Source organism: Diceros bicornis, chromosome 5 (genome assembly GCF_020826845.1).
Source record: "Diceros bicornis minor isolate mBicDic1 chromosome 5, mDicBic1.mat.cur, whole genome shotgun sequence".
Taxonomy (NCBI): Eukaryota; Metazoa; Chordata; class Mammalia; order Perissodactyla; family Rhinocerotidae; genus Diceros; species Diceros bicornis.
In genome coordinates, this window is record NC_080744.1 from 10,531,682 (window position 1) to 10,556,578 (window position 24,897).

Below are 24,897 nucleotides of genomic sequence, written 5' to 3' on the forward strand. Positions count from 1 at the left end.
TCTACAACAGCATTGCCCACCAACTGTTCTGGCCTATAGAGAAGAGAGCTTCGCAGTGATGCCGGTGCCCTTCTCACCAGAATATTCCTGATGGCTTTGATGAATGGAGTGTCTTCCGGGTCCTCTTGTAAGAACGTAGTTGGCTGGTGTTTTTTTGATTTTATGTAGTATATTCACACTAGCATGCCCTTTCTCTGCACCTTTTCTATCATTTACCATGGTGATTCTAGGGTTTATAGTCAGGTCCACTGACACAGTATGCTACGTAACCACCTCAGACCAAGGAATCCACTTTATAGAAAAAGAGGGGAGGTAGTGGGCATACGGCCAAGAGATCCACTGATCCTATTATATACTATACCCCTCAGAAACTGCTGGGTTGATAATACAACTAAAGAGCCTTTTGAGGGAGTATCTGAGGTACCATGTTGGAGATGATATCCTATAAGACATGGATCCATTATCCAGGATGCAAGTATACCATAAATCAGTGACTATTATGGTGCCGTGCTCCCAACTCTTGGAAAACATGGGTCGGGGAACAAGGGATAGAAGCAGAAGTAGCCCCACTTACCATCATTCCCAGGGACTTACTTGGAGAAATTTGTGTATCGTGTGCTACAACTCAAGGTTCTGTCGATCTATGAGTCCTGCGTCCACCAGGGGATGAGTTCCATTAAATTTTTTTTTTTTTTTATAATTTTATTTTTTTTATTTATTTTTCCCCCAAAGCCCCAGTAGATAGTTGTATGTCATAGCTGCATGTGGGATGCGGCCTCAGCATGGCCAGAGAAGCAGTGCTTCAGTGCACGCCCGGGATTCAAACCCGGGCCGCCAGCAGCGGAGCGCACGTACTTAACCGCTAAGCCACGGGGCCAGCCCGAGTTCCATTAAATTTTAAGCTACATCTGCTGCCCAGTCTTTGCAGGCAAGGAAAGGAGTCACCATTCTGGCAGGGGTAATTGATTCTGATCAAGGCTGCAGTTATAGAATAGAGGCAGAGAACACATTTGACATACAGATAATCCGCTAGGATGCCTGTCAGGACTCGCTTGCCCAATTTTGACAGTAAATGGGAAGTGAGGGAGGCACTCTCTGGGAAGAGCACCCTCAGGGTTGGCCTGGGTTACTCCACCATGTAAGGCAACTGACAAGTAGAGGTGTTAGCTGAAGATATAAAGAATCTAGAATGAATAATAGAAAAGGACGATTTGGGGGTTATTTTGCACAGTCCTGAGACCAGCTGGAGCAGCTGGGGCTATAGTACATCTCTAAACTTCCTTTTGTAAGTTTCTCCCAGTGAAAGAGGCCAATTAGAATTCTGGAGTTGCTGATCTCAGATGGGGTGAACTTTTTATACAGATCAAACAGATTTGAGCAGTGCTCTGTGAAGGATGCTATGGTACACCATCAAGATTCTCCTTTCAGGACCTAGTCTCTCATTTCCCCAGGTGCTGGTAGTGTTTCCCACTGAGGGTTCACAGCTGACTCTTTCCCTAGGGATTTTTATCTACTCATAGGAACTGCCTCATCTGAGATGATCCCATCCCCAAGAGCAGCTCACATCTAATGATGGGTTGATTGAGGGGTACAGAATTCTGGCCCCTTGCCTCATATCTGGAAAACTCTACAAAACATTCAGTGCTCACCTGTAATTGGCCGAGGCCTTTGCTGCAACTGTATCATTGTTCCATTTCTTCCTCTGCTCAATCCTGGCTTCTTCATCCTCTCAAGGACGTGTCGCCAAGAGCATTCCACGACAAGCTCTCTGCACACAAATCTCCACCTCAGGGTCTGTTTCTTGGGGACCCAACAAAGGCAAAAGTATGATGACCACAACACCATGTAGTCTGTATTTTACAGTTTACAGAGCATTTTTTACTTCCTTACATTCTCATCACAGTTCCAGGAGATTGGATGAATAGCTATTATTGTGCCCACTGTGTAAGTGATAAAACTCAGCTTCAAAGGAATTAAATTAATTTCCCAAGCACACAGGAAGAATTTTTTGTTATTTATATTCCATCTCATTTCAGAAAAATATGAGAGATTCCCAGATTTATGGAAGAATAGTTAGGGCTAAAATGTGGGTCTTCTAAATGCAAGTATTCTGATTTGTACTTCAGTGCACCAAAAAATAATGATAATAACAGTATGATTTATATGACAGAATTGACCAGTTATTTTATTTATATGGTTAAGTGATTCATTCTAAATAATTACATAATAACCAATGTCAAAGTCACTTAGAATTATTAATCCTTTTTTAAGAAGGAGTAAATAAATGAAAATGAGCTGGCACTGCACTAAATTGAGAATCTTCTAAACTGACCTCCCCACGTTGCCCTGGGAAGCATTAACCATTCTCAAAGATATAAATCACCCTGGAGCACAACATGGGGTTGCATATATGTGAGGCCAGATGATCATCATCCATCTGGACGATGTCTGCCCATCTCCCAGAGGTGCCTCTGTCCCGATGTCGGCCAGAGTGAACTCCCTGTATGTCTATCCAAAGTTTTAAATCAGACCAATTTAAGCACAAAATCTAATGTGATGAAAACTCCTTCAGTGTTTTTATGTAATGGAGTAATAAATGAATGGACAAACAGTTCATTCTAACTTATATATATGCCACCTTTAAAGGAGAAATTTCTAGACCTCTGTAATCACCAAGAAGAGTCTTTTTGCTTGACAAGCATATGGAAGCCATGCCTACAGGAGGGCTATCCCTCCCACTCTTCAGTTTAGAAGGTTGTATTCCTTCCAGTGCTTCTGCTGTAGCAAAGACTGGTGTGGAACTACTCTCCTGGAATGCCCTCAGAACCCAAAGCATATTTTTTTAAGGTCATAGCACATATATTTTTGTGTGTGTGAGGAAGATTGGCCCTGGGCTAAGATCCATGCCCATCTTCCTCTACTTTATATAGGATGCCGCCACAGCATGGCTTGACAAGCGGTGTATGGGTCCACGCCCAGGATCAGAACCTGTGAACCACTGGGCCGGCCCCAAGGTCATAGCACATTTTTAATTTCCATTTTTGTAATGAATCTCTATCCTGTAAGATTCTACTTATAGAATAGCAGTCACATAGACTAGAAGTCCTCAGAAAGGAAAACTGTCCCCGTAATGGAAAGGGACCCCTACTACGCTGCTTAATTCTGTGTTCCAGGGAAAACTCATCTCTTTCCTCGCTCCCTGAATCCCCAATGGTATTATCTGCAAATTAGGAGAAAAGGAGAAGGGTTATTTAATCCCCTCACTCAGAAATATAAATAAGGAACAGTCAATCAATAAGATTTCTAGTTATTGTTTTATAATGGAATTTGTAAAGACTTTGCAAAGTTCTGGAACATTTGTCACTTCTCCCTGTTTATTATTTGTGTTATTCTCTGCCTGCTTTCCTGAAGCCTAGGGAATGGCCATAGGAGGACAGCAGAGGGAATCAGGGTTTATGGAAAGAAGAAAATCTGAAAATTAGACTGGGTAGTAGCACCAGCCAAAAGATGGGCCAGCCAGTTAGCTCCCAGAGCCTGGTACAAAAAAAGCAAGCAAATGGGGAGAGGGGAAAGGAGGGCAGAGGGAGGGATGAAGACAGTCAGTCGTCATTTATACTCCTCCAGCCTAGAGGTGGCACTAGGTAGCTCATCCTTAGAGCACCCTGTCTCCTCACTCAGTTAAACCATCTTTGAAAACAAGGTCTATATCTACTAATTCTCATTGATCTCTTGTTTATACCCAGCAGCATGCTCCGTAAACACCGGACATTTGATAAATGCTTTTGTGTGGCTTAAAATTTAACCCTAGAAATGTATATTGACTGTTTCTAAAACTATCATCATCTCTGTAGCTAATGTAAGATGTCTGTTCACTAGAACACATTTTTCACAAATTTCTGTGGTTTTTATCTTTAGCTCATCTATTAGAAGACAGCGTGAAACTCCTTTGGAAGTTTTCTCAAACTTATGTTCTTTTTTCAGTGCTATAGCAAGTCACTCAGTTGATGAGTTAGGGAGTCAACCGAGCATTTGGTTGTAACATATCCTAAAAGTAACTTGGGCATGTCAATGCACCCTCATAAAAATTCCTTCTAACTTCTGTTGCATAGAGTTTCTAGATATTAAACGGTAGTGCATTCGAGATGAGGTGGGGAACAGAGGTGCATGTTCACCAGAGGCTGAACCAGGGTAATGGTTCCCGTACTGAAGTGCAACTAAGCTTACATATGCTAAATTAGCCACTCCACATATTCCTAACCTGCCATGTCAGGACAAATGGGCAAAGACACAGCACTTCCTCTCTGAAACAAACCCGTCTTTATTTGTATTACAAAATGTCTTTTATCTCCCTTTCTGTAATTTAGTTTTGAAACAAATAGAAACTAACAATTGTTACCAAAGTTAAGGGCAAAAAAAAATCATTACTAAATTTTGAATTATTACATTTATTACATCTTGAAATAAATCTCCAGGGACGATAGCTCAGTCACCTGTATCAGTTTCATTATCATATACCTATATTATTTTACTAGTTTTGGTAGTTTATATTCAAATTTCCCTTCCAAGATTCCAGAAGAAATAAAAACCTCAACAAGCACGAAAATATTAACTTACAACTTCCAGTGAACAGGGTGAAACTTTCTTAATACATTATTCTTAAACAATACCAGAACCAAATGGAAGTACACAAATAGTTTCCAAGTATCTCAATAAGCATCAGTATTTTCTCAAAGTCCCTAAGCCCCTGGAACATACGAATAAGAAACGTTTTTGTTTCGTATCTTTAGATTTTCAATCCACAGAAAAATATATAGCACTTAATTAAATCTTAACTCAGGATCTTTCCAGGAAAATTTGTTGAAATCAAAGATAGTCACTGTTTGAATTCTCTGGGATTTGGAAGATCACTGAACCTTACTCATTAAAACTAAACCTGTTCTAATTCTCCTGCATCCCTAAGGCCCAAGTTTACCAAATCACACAGACAGTTGGGTGTTTAATGTTTCATGTTAGCTTACTTATCCTCTAGATAAGGGCTGTAATCCAGTTAATGCCGTTAGTCTGTACAGTAATGAGGGTACTGTACTTCAAATTTCAGATATATTGGTCACACATAGTTCCCTTTCTTAGTCTTTGAAGTGGTGAATATTTCTCATTTTGGGAGAGGGAACACCAATAGCTTTTTTAGAGAATTCTCAACTGCTTATATTACTGGTAAGATAGAGTATCCCACCTCTAACCGTGGAAGCTTAAGGGAGGAGGTAGAATCTATCCCTGGGACCCAGGACACACGCACAGGAAGTAGGCCCCGCCAGTCAGATATCCAATATTCTTCCCCAAGACTTTGGATCTTGAGAGAGGAATGTGAGGACACAGGACAAGTTTAGAAATCAGTCACTATGAAGCTGGTGGTAGCAAGAGGCCATCGGAAGCGGGGCCCAGCCACAGAGGTCCACCAGCAGTGGTCCTGGTTATAGCATCCTAACAAGATGGTTCTGGTCGCCCGAGGTGACCCAGGTTGTGGTTTCTACTGTCTGTGGTCACTGCCTGTTCTCTGGGCCAGACTGTCTACCTTCCTATTGAGTTTGTGAGCTATCTAATATATTTCTAATAAATTTCCTTTCAACTTAATTATCCAGTCAATTTCTGTTACTGGCAACCAAGAACCCTGATTGACATAGTCTTAGAAAATGATTCAGTGTCTTTTAAATCATCTTTCACTCTATTTTCTTCTTTGCATGTTGGAATAATATTAAGGTGATCCTCAATCATCTTTATTTGACCATTTGGGAATTATAGGCTGTACCCCATCGGACTCAGTAGCATAAATTTTGAGCTCTGGATTTTCTACTTTAAGTACTCAAATATTCCTTCACTCTTCGTTTTGTTTGTTCTTATTTTCTAAAATATGTTGTCTTTATATACTGTGTATAAACAGCCTATGTTTTTTTCTGCTTTAATTTTTTCGTATTTTAATAGAAAAATATTTAAGATTGTGTCCTTTTCTTCTCTATAAATTGTGTTTCCTTGATAATAATGAAATTTCTCCATTCTGCCACTATTCCCTGGGTTGTTCCCTCAACACTTTTCCGTGAATATTGCAATGGATTTCTGCTTAATTGCTCTTAATGAGTTTATTTCACTTCTTCATTAATATAATTGCCATTAAAATAACATTTCCTAAATTATGTTCCACAGAAATTTCCATAAATAAGTGTCATGAGTACTAAGTTAACTAGACAACAAAAAAGTTCAAGTTGTTCTCTGCAACACTTCTCAGAGTCTTTAATATACTAATGTGCTTTGTGAATCTCTAAGAGTAAGGTATGTCATAGACCATTTCCTAAGATTATTTGCTCTTGGGACCCTTTTTTCCCAGAGCAACTTTCAGTATGGTTCTTCAGAGCCTGGTTTATAAAGCGCTACACTGGAGAGAACTTTCTAGAATGCAGATCATACATCCTTCCTGATTAAAACTCTTCAATGACAGCTCATCATCTATCATAGCAGGGGACAGTAAACTACAGCCCATGGGCCAAATCCGACCTGGAGTCTGTTCTTGCACAGTCTGTGACTAAGAATTTTTTTTACATTTTTTTAATGTTTAAAAAAAAAATACTATCTCATGACGTAAAAATTATATAAAATTCAAATTTTAGTGTCCATAAAGTTGTATTAGAATGCAGCCATGCTCGTTCACATATTGTCCATGGCTGCTTTCATGCCACAATGACAAACTTGTCCTTATGACAGAGGCTGTTTGGCCCACAAAGCCTAAAATATTTACTACCCGACTTATTGCAGAAAAAGTGTGCTGACCCCTGTACTATAAGATAAAGTTTAAATTCCTTACTAAGCAAAAGACCCTTTAAAATCTAGCCCATGCCCACCTATCCAGACTAGTCTCCCACATTCCACCACCTGTGTTTGAAACCCAAAAGAACTGCTTGAAGTTACACCACCCCATGTCTCCACCTCTTTACACATGGTGTTCACCTTTTCCCAAAGTCTCCTTCTGCCCTCCCCAAATCCTTGATAAATTTCTGCTCCTCTTTCAAGATTCAAAGTGTTCCAGCTTCAGATTGTGTTGTCCTAAGTATGAGAATTGCCGTTAACACTCACACTCTCCTCTGATTTCCACACACTATTAGGTTACTTATCACATTGTTCATACTCACCTGTGTATCCCCAGCGCCTAACATGATGATTGACACATAAATGATAACAAATGTGGAAAAGAAAAAGGGAAACGGGAAGGAAAGAGAAAAGGAGCAAGAGAGAAAAAGAAAAAGAAAGAGGGAGGAGCAAAGAATTTCTTTTGCTTCAGAGTATAGTTCATTCTAGTACAAAAACTTCAATTATCCAGAATTTAATTCTGCTCTGAAAAGTTAGTTTATGATTATAAAACTCAAAGGAGGCTATTTGAGATATTGAAGGCTATTAAATTGATTGAATATAGATACACTTAACATCTGTTGACAAAATACACATTTACTATGAAACATTTACTGATGACCATTTCTTGGTCTTTACATGTCATGACATCAAATTTTTTATTTTTCAAAAACTCATATTTTGCTTCTCATCTTGTGAAAAACATAAAAGTCTTCTTCTGGATTAACATTTAATGTGTCATACTTAGTTTAGGTTGTACAATCTCCTTAAAATTATCTTCACAGGGCTTTTGAAACAGGAATGAAAAGTGACAACTAGTTTTCAACAAATTTGCAAAATATTTTTCTTTTTAAAAGAGTTATTGGCTACTCAGAAAACAAAATTTGGAAGGCATTTTGTTTTCTGTAACAACAAAAAAAAAACATTTTATTTCCACTTCAAAAGGAGATTTTTCATAGTTTACCAAATTCAAAGCACTAAATTTTGGCTTTTCTCAAAGAAACCACTTCACCAGATGTTTGAAGGTGCTTGTGTACACATTTGTGGCTTCAGAGATAAATTTATTGACTACATTTACTGGAAAACAGCCCTTCCACAAAGGGAATGTAAATATCATGCTGAAAAATTTATCATACATTTTTTTCTCTAAGGAATTTTAGTACTAAATTAATTCTTTAAATTATTGATGAAAGTGGCCAAGCTTTTTTAAAATAAAGTTTCCAAATATCCCTTAACTAAAAGATAATTTTGGTACAGCAGAAATATAAGGCTTAGGCAAAAAATAGCAATGCCCCAAATTGTGCATATATAGGCAGAAACTACTCAGAATTTCTGCCTGACTCTGCAAGGCCTGGCTACTTGGTATGCATTGTTCCATAGGGGCATCTTAAGACTCAAAGGCTCTTACCCCAGTGGTAGCCTCTTTGTAGCACATTTTTCAGACGATGGGAATGAGCAGGAATACATATGTGCAAGTCAGAGCATAGCATGGTAACAAACATATTTAATGGGAAAACACTAGACATTTATGCATCTGGCATTTTCTCAACATGTTTTACTCACAGAAAGCTCAAATACAGTATTTTCCAGTTAAAAATAAGGTACGTACAAACCCCAAGTTTATGTATAAACCAAAATGTCAAGGGGAGATACTAAAATGTCAAAATATTTCGTCCCACATCTGAATTATCCCTTCCCTAAACTAGGAAGTAATACTCCTGGAAGTTTGCATGAGGAGGCACAGAAAAGGAAGCAAAGCACAAAAGTCCATCACTTCTTCTGAGAATTATATATATGAAAATATATGGTAAACTAGCTTGCTCTTAACTCAAATAACAAACATACTTCCTTACCCTTTCTCATATCATTGAGGCTTCTCACATACAAGGTTATGGTAATGAAATTCAGTAAGACAGACTTTTCAAAGAAAGTAGTGAGGCATAGACCAACTCCTAGAGGATGCTTCATGTTGGGAGGGTGGGGGTGTAGTGTAGATATAGGTGTGTCCCTCTCTTTCCAGATTGGACATCTGTCTACACTCAAGTTGCATCTTTATGTCATTCTTGTCACATGCCTGAGTTTCACAGCTCTCAGGAGTAAACCACGTTTCTATGTAGTTGCAACCAATCCTATGTTTGTTGTTTCATTCATTGTTCGACAGATATATCTGTATCCTTTCAATAAATACTAGGCTGAGTCATTCCTAACTGACATGGCTGAGTCATGCAAATTGTATTCCTTATAGAAGACACTTATTCATAACCTTAAAAAGGATTATAAACAAGTGGATGTATCCATATTTTACACCCAGGTACAAGCCAAAAAAAAAAAAAATAGTCTAGTAAACTTCCAGGAAACAGCTAATGACTTTTCTCTTGGCAGTCTCCAGCTAGGCTGACAAGACAGAGTGCATGGTCCATCCCACTGTTTGAAAGTACTTCTTCGTTAGTGGTGATGCCATGGGCAATGGAGTATGTACAGTTAGATGCCAGAACAATAATGAAAAACAATGAATCATCACTGGAACTTTGCAAAGAAGCATATTTTGCAATTAAACCTATTTTGTTGAAGAGGAAAGAACATCAGGATAAAGTTGTTCTGCTTTAGAATGTAAACAAAATAGTCTTCAGTAATATAAAATCACAAAACAGATAATACATTACAAAGAAGGTTTCCATATAACAAAATTACTATGTAATTACATACTAATAGCTCATTTATTTAGTTAATAAATACTTATTGGGTACTATCCTGTGCCGGCATTATTCAATGGATACAGCAATCACACTGTAATTTCTTCCTTCGAGAAGTCGCAGTCTAGAAAAATGTGGCACGATAGAGCTATGGATAAAAATCATGGCTATTAAAAAGAAAAGGAAATGAGAGTATCAGAGAAAAAAGAAAAAACGTAAATGGAAGAAAGAACATAAGTAATACCAAGTAATGGAAACTTGAGAATTCTCAAGGCTTAAGAATAGAATTTCTGGGGCACTGAAATGACAGGCAGAGACAATGAGAGAGAGATTCTTTCCCTCTACTGTTCTCACATCACTTTCTCAAATTTGTTTAATCGTCTACAGAGAGCCTGGACAAATTTAATCAACCCACATTTCCTTTAGACAGGCAATATGACTTCTAGCAGTATATTCAAATACAGGAACAAATTCACCTACAAGAAAAACCATCAGTTTGTCATAAAGAGACTTGACTTTTACCTGAAAAGCATTCGAGTAAAGCGAACTCAATGAGAACTCGCAGCCACCAAGAGAATAGTTTGATTCACTTAATTTTAAATTCATATATTGTACACTTTTGCTCTAATTATAAAAGTTTCCCTGTTTCTTCGGTCTATTTCTAACAGTAAAATACATTTTCCAAAATTCAGAACACAGTCGGCAAACATAATTATCCACCAAGGCCTAACGATGTACAAAGAAGCTGTGTCCAGACTACTGTAGACTTAGCCTCATAAGGGATTTAACTAAAGCAGCTATCTATGTCTAACATCAAGTTATCTTAACTAGAATTCACTATCTTTCAGGGAACTATAAAGATTCTTCTACTTGAACTCTCTAAGCCCAACAAACCAACATAGTAATTCAACTATTTATTTATGGCATATTTAGAATATAAAAGAATTTTGTTTTAGACTTTAAAATGTTAGAATTTACATGCTTGATGACTTCTTTAAAATATGCTATATCTCTGCAGAGACTTCAAAAGCCATTTAAGCACTCCTCAACAGCCAGGATAGAGTTAAGCTAACTGACCATGAAATACCAATGACTGTATACTTCACAGACAATATTATTCCGTCTCTAGGTAGACACCTTTGCCGCAAAAGCAATGGGGCTGAGCAAAGCATTTGGGCTGCAAAAGAAGATCTATTAGCTTGTTCATCAAACCTGGAAATAAAATTTCCCTAGTGGGGTGTCATCTTGTCTTTAATGGAAAGACAAAAAGTTGGACCTCTTCATATAAATAAAGTTCTAATATGTGGTCTAATAGAGATGTGTTTCTGAAACAATATACATAATACTAGAAGAGAAATTTTATATTAGCATATGGTGGATGTTCATTGATTAACAATATCTCATCAATATTACTGCTTGGTGGAAATACATTTTAATAGTATAATAACCTCTTCAATTAATTAATTCTGCAATCATTTATCACAGTGTAACTGCTGTCAAAGCAGGGTAACAGTCTAGTAAAATGTGGTGCTCGTTCACTTTCACACAACAGTGAGTTGCTTAGACTGTTATACAATCATAGCAACGCCATTCATACATCCTCTCAATTACATCCATTCAATTATGCAAACCAGAAAACTGCAGAGCAGGGTGGCCCAGGAATACCAGCTCCACAGGGAGAAACTGAAAGCAACTTCCGATGTCACCCTACCACCCCTTATTTTCTGTTTTTACTTTACCCATTTTTTTCTTTTTCTTGTTCATCCTACGTTCAATGTCATCCTTTTTCCTCCACTTTGTTTTCTTCTCCCTCATACCTACTTATTATACCTGTCAAGGATTCCAGAAGCACTGGTTGTATGACACGGAGAATTGATAAGAAAAAGCTGACAGTGTCAACATGCCCTTCACTCCAACAGGAAAGAAGGCCCCTCTAGGAGACAACATGTAGAATCTTCCCCAAAAGGGAGGACATGGAAAAGAAGCCTCAAAGTGGTCGAGGAAGAAACTGGGTGCTTGGGTAAGACCCTCCACTCTACCGACAGAGCTGAAGAGAGTGGGGAAAACCAGGAAAAATTACCAGGCCAGTAATGCACAAAGGGCCCCGAGCCCTGCTGCAGATCAAGCAAATATTGTGTCAACATTTTCTAGCAGTCTTCCCGTGCTTAAAAACAAATAAACAAACAAAAACCCAGGGCCCAAAAGTACCCTGTGGCCCTGCCTACTTCTGCCTCAGAGGGAACAGTGGCACACCGTATAGGATTTTTGGAAATTCTGGGGATGTAGACAAAAATCCCAAAGCATGACAGATACTTACGTTCTTATGTCCTTGAAAAGTGGGAACTTAACGTCTGAATTGATTTGATTTAAACACATGAACGATGTGATAATTCTTAAAGAATTATGAGTAAAAATTTATATCCCTCATTTCAAAGATAGTCATTAGTACTAAAGAAGTTGTTAAATGCTTCCTTGTGTCATTAGAATTATATAGTCAATCATCTCTGTCCTGAGGTTTAACACAATTAAGACTATTAAAAAATCTCATGTGGTTTCTAACCATAAATGTATCAGTCATGCCAAAGGAGAAAGTTAGCAGCCTGCACAATGCCTATAGTAGCATTTTATGGTGTACAAGTCTTGATAGATTACTTGAACGACCTGACTTCAGTGGAGTCCAAACATGGAATGTTTTTATTGTCTTCAATAACTACCCTTTTGACTCTCCCTTTCCCACCTCTTAAAAATATCTGATCCAGAGTCTGTAAGCTTCCAATCCTGTCCAAATTTAAGACTTCATTTTCACATCCAATAAACACTCCCCTCTCCTAACTCAGGCTCCTTGTACTTCTCCTTCCTGCCTCTCTTTTCTGGTTCTAGCTTTTTCTTTGTTGGAGCAGAAAGTAGAGATCAGAGAAAAGTGCCAAAAACACTCTTACCTACCTTGTGCAGTTGTAGTCTTCCCTCAGCCAAAAAAGTTCTCTCTGTGGTGGGCGGTCCTCCTCACCTGCTGCTCCCTCTCTGCCTTGTGGTTGCTCTGTTTGCCCCATCAGTGCTTACATAATTGTGGAGCAGATGTGCAAGGCTGCCAAGGCTTCTAATCCAGGATTGAGATACCAACGTCATCCTCTTCCAGGCACCCCCAAATCCTGTGAGGTATTCTCTTCAACTCCACTTTTCTTGGTTTGTGAGGGGATGACTGTGAGGAGAGAAAAGCCACAGCACTCCTTGCTAGGTCAAGAACTCAAAACCACAATAAATATCCTTGCTGATATCTGCTGGGGATGACGGTTGGAGTAGCAGGGCAACTCAACTGTCTCTTTTAATGTAATTTGTTTTTTTCTAATTGAGGTATAATTGACATATAACATTACATTAGATTCATATATATATTGTGTACAACATAATGATTCAATATTTGTATGTATTGCAAAATGATCACCACAGTAAGTCTAGTTAACATCCATCACCACACATAGTTACAAAAAAATTTTTTTCTTGTGATGAGAACTTTTAAGATCTACTCTCTTAGCAACTTTCAAATATGCAATACAGTATTACTAACTACAGTTGTATATGTCATGCTGTACATTACATCTTCATGACTTATTTATTTTATAATTGGAAGTTTGTACCCTTTGACCCCCTTCGCCCATTTTGTGTGATTTCATGTGATTTGTGTTTTTTTTAATTATTTTTGTACCTTTAAAAATTGTTGTTTAGTCTATGCTATTTCCTAATAGGAAACAAAGGAGAGATCTCAGGGCTTATTGATGGCTCTCTGTAGAACATGGAAGTACTCATTAGTTTTCTGTTTTGGAGTTTTAGCAGAAATTCCAAAACAAGAAAAGTCTCATTCACCATCCTGTTACACACTGTAAACCAAAATTTGGGGAAGATGAGAATTTTTTCGGGCTGCACTAATCCCAGAATTACTATTTTCCTTTATAAAACCAGGGAGATTTATAATCTCATCACTGCAAAAACATTTCTAGAGGCCATTGGCAGTTAGGAGTCACTTTGGTGAAGGGCCACACCTTCACCTTTTCCATTTTGGTCAAGTCTTTGCAAAAGCAGATAGAAATGATTATGTGACTATACAATCGGCCTCCTCTTTGGAAGAAAAAAACATGAAATCAAAACTATGAACTTTTCTTTGAGAAATCTTTGTAACTGCTTTTTCCATTTAGTCATTTTCTTTTGCATTCACTGCAATTATCTCAAATTTTACTCCATTTCTTACATTCAATTTTAAGTTTTTTCTATTCTTTGCTGCTTCTAAGTTATTTATTAGATCCGTAATAGTGTTATTTTGGTTCTCAATTTGTATTCTTATTTCAGCAATCCCTCTTTGCATCCCATTCTGCTCTTTAATCACCTTATCTTTGAGGCCTAGTTTTAATAAATTCATGTTTTCAATAGGTCTATCTATGGAGTGAATCAACAGGAATGTGCTTACTGGGTAATGTTTTCTTTTAGACTGGGTTCTTTCTGTGTTTTGTATATTAGTTTCCTTCTCTCTTTTCCCCTTGGTATGTATACATAGGTTTTGTATGCTTGTTTTTGGTTGTTTGCCATAGTTAACGATTCTTTTTTGTTTGTTTGTTTTATTTTGATTGTGCTTAATGTGGGAAGCTCTGTCCAGACCACATTTGCTCTGACATTGTGTGGGGGGGGATTGTCCTGATTTCTGTTCTACCAAATCTGGACAGTGTGTCTTGTAGGCTCCATCCACTTCTCTACTGCCTAAAATCATGGGACTGTAGGAGGGGTTGTCTTGACCAAGCCAAGTGCAATCCTTGTTGGGAGACCCCAGGCTCTGATCAGTCTGATGTCTAGTACCAGCGCTCACTCCACCCACCCATGGGTTTCCCACTCCCCAGCTTAGGCTTGTTACCCCAGCTTGTAGCCGTTTAATTATTATTTTTATTAATTAAAATAATTAATTAATAACTTTAATTATTTAAAGTTGTAGGACTTTAACTACAAGGACTTTATAGTTAAAACTCCTAACTACAAGGACTAATGTAGTTAAAATATCTACATTATTATCATTACCTTATAATAATGTAATATTATTACATAAATAATATTACATTATTATGTGAAACAAATTGTCAAAGCATAAGTCTGTTATACAAAAAGCAATTTAAGCAGATACATTGTAAAGCTGTTGCAATAAAAAAATAATAATAATAAAAAAATTCAGTGTCATACTTAATGATTTTAATTCTCTTAAAAATGTGCATCATGGCAATAAGTATAATGATCTTATTTGACTATATTATAAATATGATATATAATTTTTCAATAAGCAGACTTTCAGATTCCTATAATTTTCCAGAGGGATTGCTACAAAAGAGGTAAAGTTGGGATAAGAACAAGCACTCTAGTTTGTATTTTCTTTTGAAATACAAAAACTCTTAAGACAACCACAGAAAATAACTAAGAGAAATTACCATTGGGCACATCTAATTCCTCTCTTTTCACTCACAGCCTCTTAAAATGCAAACCAACTCGCCACAGTCCTGATCTATTCTCTCCAATCTCTGAATGTCAAACACTTAGAGCCATTGTTGGCTGTCAGAGGATGAAGTCTGTGGAAGTAGAGAACCTGGATATTTGGCATTCAACATTTGGAGAAATTAATTAATTATTAATTAGTGTAAGAGAAAAGCATCTACACAAAGATCCAGGCACACACTCTGTCATAAAAATGTCTCTGAAATGGTAAAACACATATTAAGGAACTGGGAAAAGGGATAATATTTTATCAACTTGTGTGAGTGCAAATTAACTCACATTTCAATAATAAATCGAAACCTAAAGTATAAAAAAATTATTTAATTATCATAAGAAATCCACAAAATTTCTGTTTGCCAAAGAATATTTTTTTATAGATTTCTCATGAAGTTATTGAAAGTTTATATTTTTTATTGCTCCAAACTAAAAACAAATCTCAGTTTGATCTTGTTTTAATATTTATATAATTAAAATGTGTCTCTTTCATTACTTTTCAAATGCTCATTAAAATTTACCACTCAGGGGCCGGCCCTGTGGCTTGGCGGTTAAGTGCACGTGCCCCGCTACTGGCGGCCTGGGGTTCGGATCCCGGGCACGCACCGACGCACCGCTTCTCCGGTCATGCTGAGGCCGCATCCCTCATACAGCAACTAGAAGGATGTGCAACTATGACGTACAACTATCCACTGGGGGGCTTTGGGGGAAAAAAAAAGGAGGAGGATTAGGCAATGGATGTTAGCTCAGAGCCAGTCTTCCTCAGCAAAAAGAGGAGGATTAGCAGATGTTAGCTCAGGGCTGATCTTCCTCACAAAAAAAAAAAAAAATTTACCACTCAGTGCTACACAGTCTTCAATACATAAATAACGATAAATTTGAACATTAATTGGGAAAGTGTCCATTAACGTTTTTCTTTGAGGATCATTTCATCTGATCTTATTCAATTAAAAAACATGATTTGAACAATCTATATCATGGCAGTGTGTGAATAGGTCATCCTTTCCCAAAGTGTGTTCCTTGGAAGCCTAGATGTAACAATCTTTTAAGTAAATTTTTGTTTGATATATGTATCTGCCTTTTTTGCATACTTTTTATTGTAGTATATCAAGTGTTCAGGAAAATACACAAATCATAAATACATTGCTCAGTGAATTTTCACAAAATGAAACCAACACCCAGATGAAAATACTACTAGCACCCCAAAGCCTCTTTGAGTTCTCTTCCAGAATAACCTGTGTCCTGATACCTAACAACATAGATTAGTTTTGACTGTTTAAAAACATCATATAAATGGAATCATCCAGTATGTACTCTTTTATGTCTGCCTACTATAGCTCAAAATTATATTTGTGAGATTTATCCATGGTATTCTGTGTAGTTGTAGTTTGTTTATTCTTATTGCTGTATTATATTCCATTGTGTGAATTTACCATTTTATTTATTCATTCTACTGTTGATAAGCATTTGAGTTGTTTCCAGCTTGGGTTTCCTTAAAAGGAGTGCTGTTATGAACATGAAAAAGAGTACATGTCTTTTGTCAAACATATATACACATTTTTGTTGGATATATAATCTAACAGTGTAATTTCTCAGGCGTAAGATAAGCATATGTTCAGCTTTAGGAATTACTCCAACCAGTTTTCCCACGTGGTCATACTAATTTACATTCCCACCAAGAGTGAATGAGCATTGCCATTGTTCTACATCCTTCACGACACTTGGAATTTTCTGTTTTTATTTTAGCCATTCCTTTGTAATCACACCGTGGTTTTAATTTGCATTTTCCTGGTGACTAATGAATTCAAGCACTTTTTCATATCTCTATTGCTATTTGAATATCCTCTTCTCTGATGTGACTGTTCAAATCTTCTACTTTTTCTATTGAATTCTACCTTTTGATACTGATTTATAGCAGTTTTTTATATATTTTATACATGAGTCTTTTGTCAGATATACACATAGTACAAATATCTCGTCCCAGTCTGTGGCTTGCCTTCTTAGTTTCTTAATAGTGTCTTTTGATAAACAGAGTTCTTAATTTAAATGTGAGCATTTTACCATTATTTTCCCTGTATGTGTCTTCTTAAGAAAAATTTTTCCTCCACGTCGTGAAGATAATCTCCTACATTTTCTCCTAAAAGCCAAATTGTTTTATCTTTCATATACAAATATCAAGTAAGGATTATTGTTTTCTTCCTATGGATATCTAATTGACCCAGTACCTTTCTGAAAAGACCATACTTTATCCACTGCACTGCAATGTCATCTTTGTCATAAATTACTATGAGGGTCTGTTGCTAGACTCTCTGTTCTATTCCATCAGTCTATTTGTCTACCCTTATGTCAAAAACACACTGCCTTAATTTACTAGTTCTATAAAATCTTAGTAGGAGAGATCCCATTGATCCCATTAGAATAACTATTAAACAAAGTTAAACAGTTTTTGTTGTTTTTGTTTTTCATTTACTATTTGACTTATTAGAAACCTTATTTAATATGCTACAGTGTATTATAATTATCTAATGAGTAGATGTATCATATGATATTTCCCAAGCTTAAATTTAACTATGGAACTTTTTTTTCCTACAAATGTCTTTTAGGACTAGTGTTCTAAGCAATGTACTTTGGGAGATAAATAGATGTACGTTTTCAGATAGTAAGAGCTGACCTTCAGGCCAGGTCCAAGTTGTTGATGAAAACTTATAGCTCTCAGCATGAGTTAGAGTTTCTAATTTTCTTCACAGTCAGCATGAGGTCAATTACATTAAGCTCGCAACATCCAGGTGCTTAAAAGAAGACAGGTATCTATTTATTGGAAGGCAGTGGGCAAAATAAAAAATCCTCTTTCAGATTTTTCCTTGCACTTGTAGGTCCTACAGATTTTTGGTGCCTCATCCTTGATACAGAATGAAAAGATATAAGAAAATGAGTTGTTTTAATACAAATTTTAGCCACCAAGCCCTCCTGGGTGTCCACAGTTATTCACTCCCATGAGGCATACTAAAGCAAGCTCGGAAGAACCCACCACAGCAGCCCCACCTGCCTGGCTTCCCACAGAGCTCTAAGCTTTGCAGCTCTGCTTCTTGTTATCAAAGATGGCAAAGAGTTCCAGAGATGGGCAGAGTTCATGTCTGTAAATCATGCGACCCTCCACTTCAGATTTGTCTTACTGAAACCCTAGTCAAGGCTTTGAGAACTTTCATCACCTAACATAAAGCCCACGCCCTCCCCACCCTACCATCATTCTGATGTCTGATTAGCGAGGGGCCCTTGGACACATTTTTCCGTCATGGGACAAAGTTGTAAAGATGCCATGATTCAAGTTCTAAGATTTCTCAGCTTTTGCTTACATTCAAAACATCTTATGACTTCAGTTTATGAAAAGAAACCAGTGTTGTTCTGTCTATATTTAGCTACTGTAACAATTCACTAGAAAAGTAAATGTATTTACTCTAAGAAAAATACTGAGTATTTTAACAGTGTCTTTCAATCCGCCACATTTGAAATAAACACAACAAATGTGCTGGTTAAAGTGATATTTCTGGATAATGCAAGTGTACCTGTAAATACACTAATAAGGCCCTTACACAATATCCATATCCAGCCTCTATTAAGTGGCATCTTACCACTCCTACTGGGGGCCACGGTCTTTTAAAGACTAATCCTACCTGAGTAAGGGATTCAACGAGGCATGGTGGGAGGATCCCAAGACAATACACCTGAGTACAAACACTTGTCCTACCACTTATGGCCTGTGTGACACTAAGCAAGTTATTTAGACTTCTGGGTCACTACCACCCTGGCTTACAAATTACTATAGTAATACTTACCCCTAAAGTTTTATTATGAATATTATATAAGATATTTACGTGAAGCACTTAGATTACCTGACATATAGCCAATGTTCAATAAACATTCATTCCCATTCCTCACCCTGTCCACCAACACCAGATGCTTGAGGATGTCACCAAAGGATCATCACATCTTAATGGTTTTGTCAAGTTAACCATCTTCAGCTTGGAAATTCTATGCACCTCTGGACTTCTCAAAACTCCACAATAACCTGGATTTCTAAGAATATTTTACAAATATGGCATCATAGGATCAACAGTGGATGAACTGGGAATGACTTCCAGAACAACATTCAAGTATCCAAATGATAAAAGCAAAACACCAAATCGACATTTCAGTGCCACCATCTTGGTGCTACCAGTATTTATCCAAACCAGATTCCACACACGCCACCTATGTGGAAACTGCTTATGACACACTCTACTCTATCACCAAAGCAGGAATTGCAGGCTTTCCTTAGACTGCTTAAGCTTTTACCATTTTCTTTTCTTCAGCCAAAGGCAGGTATAGCTGAATTACTTTATGCTAGAAAATAGAATCATAAGACACTTCCAAAATGGGAAGCAGTTAAAGGTGTCAGCTCTCAAGCTACAACATTATGATGAATACGAATCAGAATCTTATCAGAAATATTTCAAATTTTAAAGTTAGAATTGCTCTTAGCTGTCAAAGTCCAAAGTGTGGTGGGATGGACATTGCTCAAGAATAATGTCACCTAAGGATCAGAATGCAGCAGAAATTGACTATGGAACCCCTTCTGTTACTACAGAAGTCAAGTCCCACAACTACTTCTGTTGCTAAGTGCTTAAAATTTGTGCTGATCCCAAGTTTCTTAAGAGTCTTCTTTCTCATGATGTCTTATGACATTCTTAATTATGTCCTTATGCCGGCTATGCTGGAGTCTTCTGCTCAAATACTATTCCTACAGGTTTGTCTAACGCCCTAGGAGAACAATACTGAATGTAAAAACCCTAAAGCATACGCCTCTGAAAATCCCAGATTGTATCATTTCCTATATTAGAAGCATTGATGTTAGAAAAGAAGGAGGTGGGGGAGAAACCTTCTGATCCACATCTTCAGACTGATAAAAGAAAAATCAGCCTATTTTTCCAGTCAGCTTGCATTTAAACTGGAGATGGAGAGGTGGGAAACAACAAATGCTGGGCTGTCCCCTTTAACACCAGCTGAAACACGTCCACGGGGGTGGGATCAAAGACTTTTGTCAAGGCACCATGGCAGGGACGGCTGCCTCGACTCATCCCAGACCTTCTGCTTTCCAGTTTCCCATACTGTGCTGTACATTGCCTCTTGGACGTAGTGACTACTTCTCTGGGTCTCAGTTTTCTCCCCTCCCGATATTCATATTGCTTTACTCCAATTTGTGGAGCATCCTCACTGTTACCAACATCACCACTACTTCTGCTAGTTTCTCTCTTAAATGCCCTATTTCCTATTTTTCTGTTACCAATTCAGTGCTGACAGACTGACAGGTTTTTGCCTCCCCAACAACTTCCCAACCAGTAGGGAAACTGCTTAGGAAATTCAAGTCACTATCACCAGGAGCGGCCTACCGTTAAAGACAGTGTCTGTGAGCAAATTCCAGCGCTGAAATGTCTTAGTCTTACCGCATGTGTAATGAATCTAAGAATTATTGCTAAAAGATTTACAGCATTGGCTATAACCTGCATCTGAAAGCCAAAATGATTTGGATTATAAAAAACACTGTGAAGGCTCCTCACTGTATCTCATTTTCCCAAATAAAATAAATAAGAAAGTTTGGTTTGAAGTTTATATTGGTTAGGAATAAACAAAGCCCAGAAATAATGCATTTTCCACCAATAAGAGATTAGCTAAAAAACCGTGGTAAGTTCATACAATGGAACACTATGTCATCTTAAAAAGAAGTGAGGAAAATCTATAATACTGCTGTGGAATGATTGCAAGAATATATAATTAAATGAAAAACAGCAAGATGCAGAAGAATGTTTATAGTATGTTACCTTTTCTATAAGAAGTGGGGGAGGGGGCATACAAATATAAGTACTATTTACTTTTTAATATTAAAAAATGAAAGGATAATCAAAAAATTTAAAAATATAGTTACCTCTGGGCGAGAGAAAAAACAGGGACAGAAGCTTGATTTCTAAGTGTGTCTTGTTCATAGTTTTGGCTTTAGAACCATGTAGTGTTTTACACAATTAAAAAACAAAATTAAATCAAAAAAGACTCAGGTTCCAGTTGAGATAGCATAAGCACACTTCTCCATTTTTCTCCCACTGAGTATAAGTATAAAACCTGGACAGAATGCATAAGCACCTATTTTAAGACTTTGTAAAGTAAATAACAGCAGGTGTTAACCAGAAACCGAAGTACTGCTGAATCAGTGACGAGTTTACCATTTTTCCCATCTGGTATCCCCCTACGCGAACTCACCACAGTCAGTACCCACAAGTGAGCACTGTGATGCAGACAGACAGGAGAAGCCCACTAGCTCTGGCTCAAGAGTCAGAAAAGGGTACCCCTGATGCTCAAAGGAAATGTGAAAATCCCTTGGGTTTTTTCCCTTTTCTCATTCCCTAGCACCCCAGTCACCAGACAGTCTTGTGGTGGGCAGTCAGTGACAACTACGGGAACCCGCAAGAGCCACAAGAACCCACAAGGGCTAAGGGTAACCCTCCTCTCTGTTAGGTGGAGCTGTAGTTCTAAAGTGCCAGGCAGGCAAACCCCAAGGGTCTCTCTCTCTCTCTAACTCTCTCTCTCTCTCTTCCCTCTGCTTGGGCCAGGACACAAACTCAATCTCAGAAGTGAGGGACAGAACACAACAAAGCAGGATACCTAGAGCCCCAACTTTCTGGCCAGAGGAGTAAAAGGGGAGTCCCAGAAATCAGACAGTAGTGGGGGGAGATTAAAGATGCATAGATCTATTCATAACTAGCATACCAACAATGCTGAGGAGGAAACTAATAGATATACCAATGCCCAGGTTACAGACTAACTGCTGGATGGCACACACTGCAGGCAGAGCCAAAAAGCAGTATCAAGGCTTTGAAAACTGGACTGACATTGGCATTATCACCTGTAAATGTCAGGTTAGAACTTACAGCCTGAACATACCAGGTCCATTTACTGCTAAAACAAAAATATCAACATTCTCCATAGAATTTAAACAAGGCAGAGTCTCATAACATAATGTTCAAAATGTTTAGGATACAAACCAAAATTACTTGGCATACGAAGACGCACAAAAATTTCAAGTTACATGGAAAAAGATGATCAACAGACGTCAGCATCCACACTATTAACATAGATGCTGGGATGATCTGACAAAGACTTTAAAGTATCTATTTAAAAAGTATGCTAGAACAAGCAATTGGAAACATTCTTGTAACATACATTAAAATAAAAGTCTCAGCAGAGAAATAGAAGATAAAAAGAACTACATGGAAATGGAGAAAAACAAATTGAAATTTTAGAACTGAAAAATACAATAACCAGAATAAAAAACACATTGGATGGATTCAACAGCAAATAGATATGACTGAGGAAAGAGACAGTTAAACTTGAAGACAAGACAGATCATTAGAAATTATCCAATCAGAACAATAGAATGAATAAAGATTGAATTAAATGAACAAAGCCTTAGGAACCTGTGAGACAATAACAAAAGATCTAATATTCATGTTATCAGAGTCTCCAAAGGAATGGATAAAGAATGCAATGCTGAAAAAAATCTTTGAAGAACAAGGGCTTTAAAAATTCCCAATCTTGCTGAAAGACAAACCTACAGATTTAAGAAACTAAGTGAACCCCAAAGAAGATAAGCTTCAACAAATCCATGCCCAGACACATGATAATCAAAAGCAGAAAAATAAAGACAAAAAAATTTTTAAAGCAGTCAGAAAAAAATGACACTCAATTTGAATGACTGTGAATTTCTCATCAAAAACCATATGGAGACCAGAAGTAAGTGCCACAATATTTTTAAAGTGCTGAAAGGAAATAACTGTCAACATAGAATATACAACCAATAGAAATATCCTTCAGAAATGAAGGTAAAATAAAGACATACTCACATGAAAGGAAACTAAGAGAATTCATATTCTGTAGATCTGCTCTAAAGAATTGCTAAAGGAAGCTTTTCACAGAGAAGGGAAATGATACCAGACAGAAACCTGGACCTTCAGGAATGAAGAAAAAGCAATAGAAATGATAAATATCTGGGTAAATACAATAGACCATTTTTCCTCTATTGTGTGCTTTAAAATATGTGGACAGTTGAAAGCAAAAATTATAACATTATTTGTTGGGATGCTTAGTGTTTGTAGATATAATATATAACATAACTGTAGCATAAAGGGGAGAGGTAAAGGGATTTATAAAGTAATAAGGCTTCTTCATTCCAATTGAAGTAAAAAAATATTGATTCCAAATAGACTGTGAAAATTAAGTATTCTTTGAGTTCTAGAGAAACCACTAAAAACACTATACAAAGAGACAGACAAAATCACAATAGGTAAATGGAATACTAAAAATGTGAAATAGGGGCCGGCCCGGTGGCGCAGGCGGTTAAGTGCGCGCGCTCCGCTGCGGCGGCCCGGGGTTCGCTGGTTCGGATCCCGGGCGTGCACCGACGCACTGCTTGGTAAGCCATGCTGTGGCGGCGTCCCATATAAAGTGGAGGAAGATAGGCACCGATGTTAGCCCAGGGCCGTCTTCCTCAGCAAAAAAGGAGGAGGATTGGTGGATGTTAGCTCAGGGCTGATCTCCTCACAAAAAAAAAATAAATAAATAAAAAAAAAATAAAATAAAAAATAAAAATGTTAAATAAATTTGAATTTAAAATATTAGTATATACATAATTTATCTCTTTACATAATATATCCATTTCCTAGCTCTATCCACTCAAAAGGCCTAAAATCAATGACAACCCAATGGCAATGAAAACCCTCAGTACCCAGATTGTGGTCTCTAAATACCATTACCCACTAAAAGAAACCAGAGAATTTAGAAAAAAATAGCTATTTCAGGTCTGGAATAAGAAATGTACAAAATAAGCCTATACTATCTTTAATATCTTGTTTATGCCTGAAAGTAAAGAGAATATGAAAAACAACTAGGGTCACGTTAAAAGAATATAAGCAATCATTCTCACCAGCCAAAGATGGGACAATCTGAGCAGCAAAAAAAGAATGACTCCAGTAGATTGAAGCATATCAAACATTTTATCTATTTTTATATAGTTATATACTATATATGTTTATATACTTATATTTAATCAATGTGTTCATAATGATATACAAAATAAATAAGATATAATAAATAAAATAAAACTTGGTCATCTTTAAATGCTGCTGGTGCAACAACTCATTATGCTGATAATTGATAAATAAATGGATACAATCTGGCATTATCTTGTCTTCCCATCTGAAACATATTTCAGGGTAGTCTAATGGTGATTAGGGAAAGACCTGCTTTATAGAAGAATCAGAACTAATAATTGCAAGAGCAATGGCAGTGTTAGAATCCAATCCCTAATGAGATAATGGCTGTAAGAAACAATCACCAATGGCTACTAAAACCATTAGGCGAAAGATATTTGGGAATTATAATGGAGGGATCAGGCTGACCCCCTGAACCTACTCATCAATCTTAATGTCATTAAAGAGCAACAACAAGATAACATGTGCCTCCTCATGTGGGGCAATAAGAAGCACAGAGCATTCATGAAACAGGCTTTAAAAAAAAAAACTTGATCAAATTTCTAGATGTGACCTCATTTACAGAAAATGCAGGGAATATAGGAACAGGAATGTGTTCAACGACACCAGGAGAAACGAGGAGCCAAATCCAGACGCGAGAAATTCTACAGGACAAATTACTCTATGTGTTCAACAAATAAATGGAAGGAAGAAAACAGAAAACTATCATAGACTAAAAG

At 37.3% G+C, this 24,897-nt stretch overlaps 2 long non-coding RNA genes across 11 annotated transcripts in view; both read right to left on the minus strand.

The window, feature by feature from the left end:
- Positions 1-679, minus strand: part of LOC131405649 (uncharacterized) — a 147,717-nt gene extending 147,038 nt beyond the window's left edge. For all 7 annotated transcript variants that reach the window (XR_009219992.1, XR_009219994.1, XR_009219996.1 and 4 more), the window contains exon 1: positions 595-679. This is a non-coding gene — a long non-coding RNA (uncharacterized LOC131405649). The remainder of the gene's footprint in view (positions 1-594) is intronic.
- A 211-nt stretch (positions 680-890) lies between these two features.
- Positions 891-24,897, minus strand: part of LOC131405653 (uncharacterized) — a 76,409-nt gene continuing 52,402 nt past the window's right edge. For 3 of the 4 annotated variants that reach the window (XR_009220002.1, XR_009220001.1, XR_009220000.1), the window contains 3 exons: positions 12,531-12,786; positions 1,650-1,800; positions 891-978 (listed from right to left, as the gene is read on the minus strand). This is a non-coding gene — a long non-coding RNA (uncharacterized LOC131405653). Of the gene's footprint in view, positions 979-1,649; positions 1,801-12,526; positions 12,787-24,897 lie in introns of all 4 variants that reach the window. The other variant, XR_009220003.1, reaches the window with a different exon arrangement.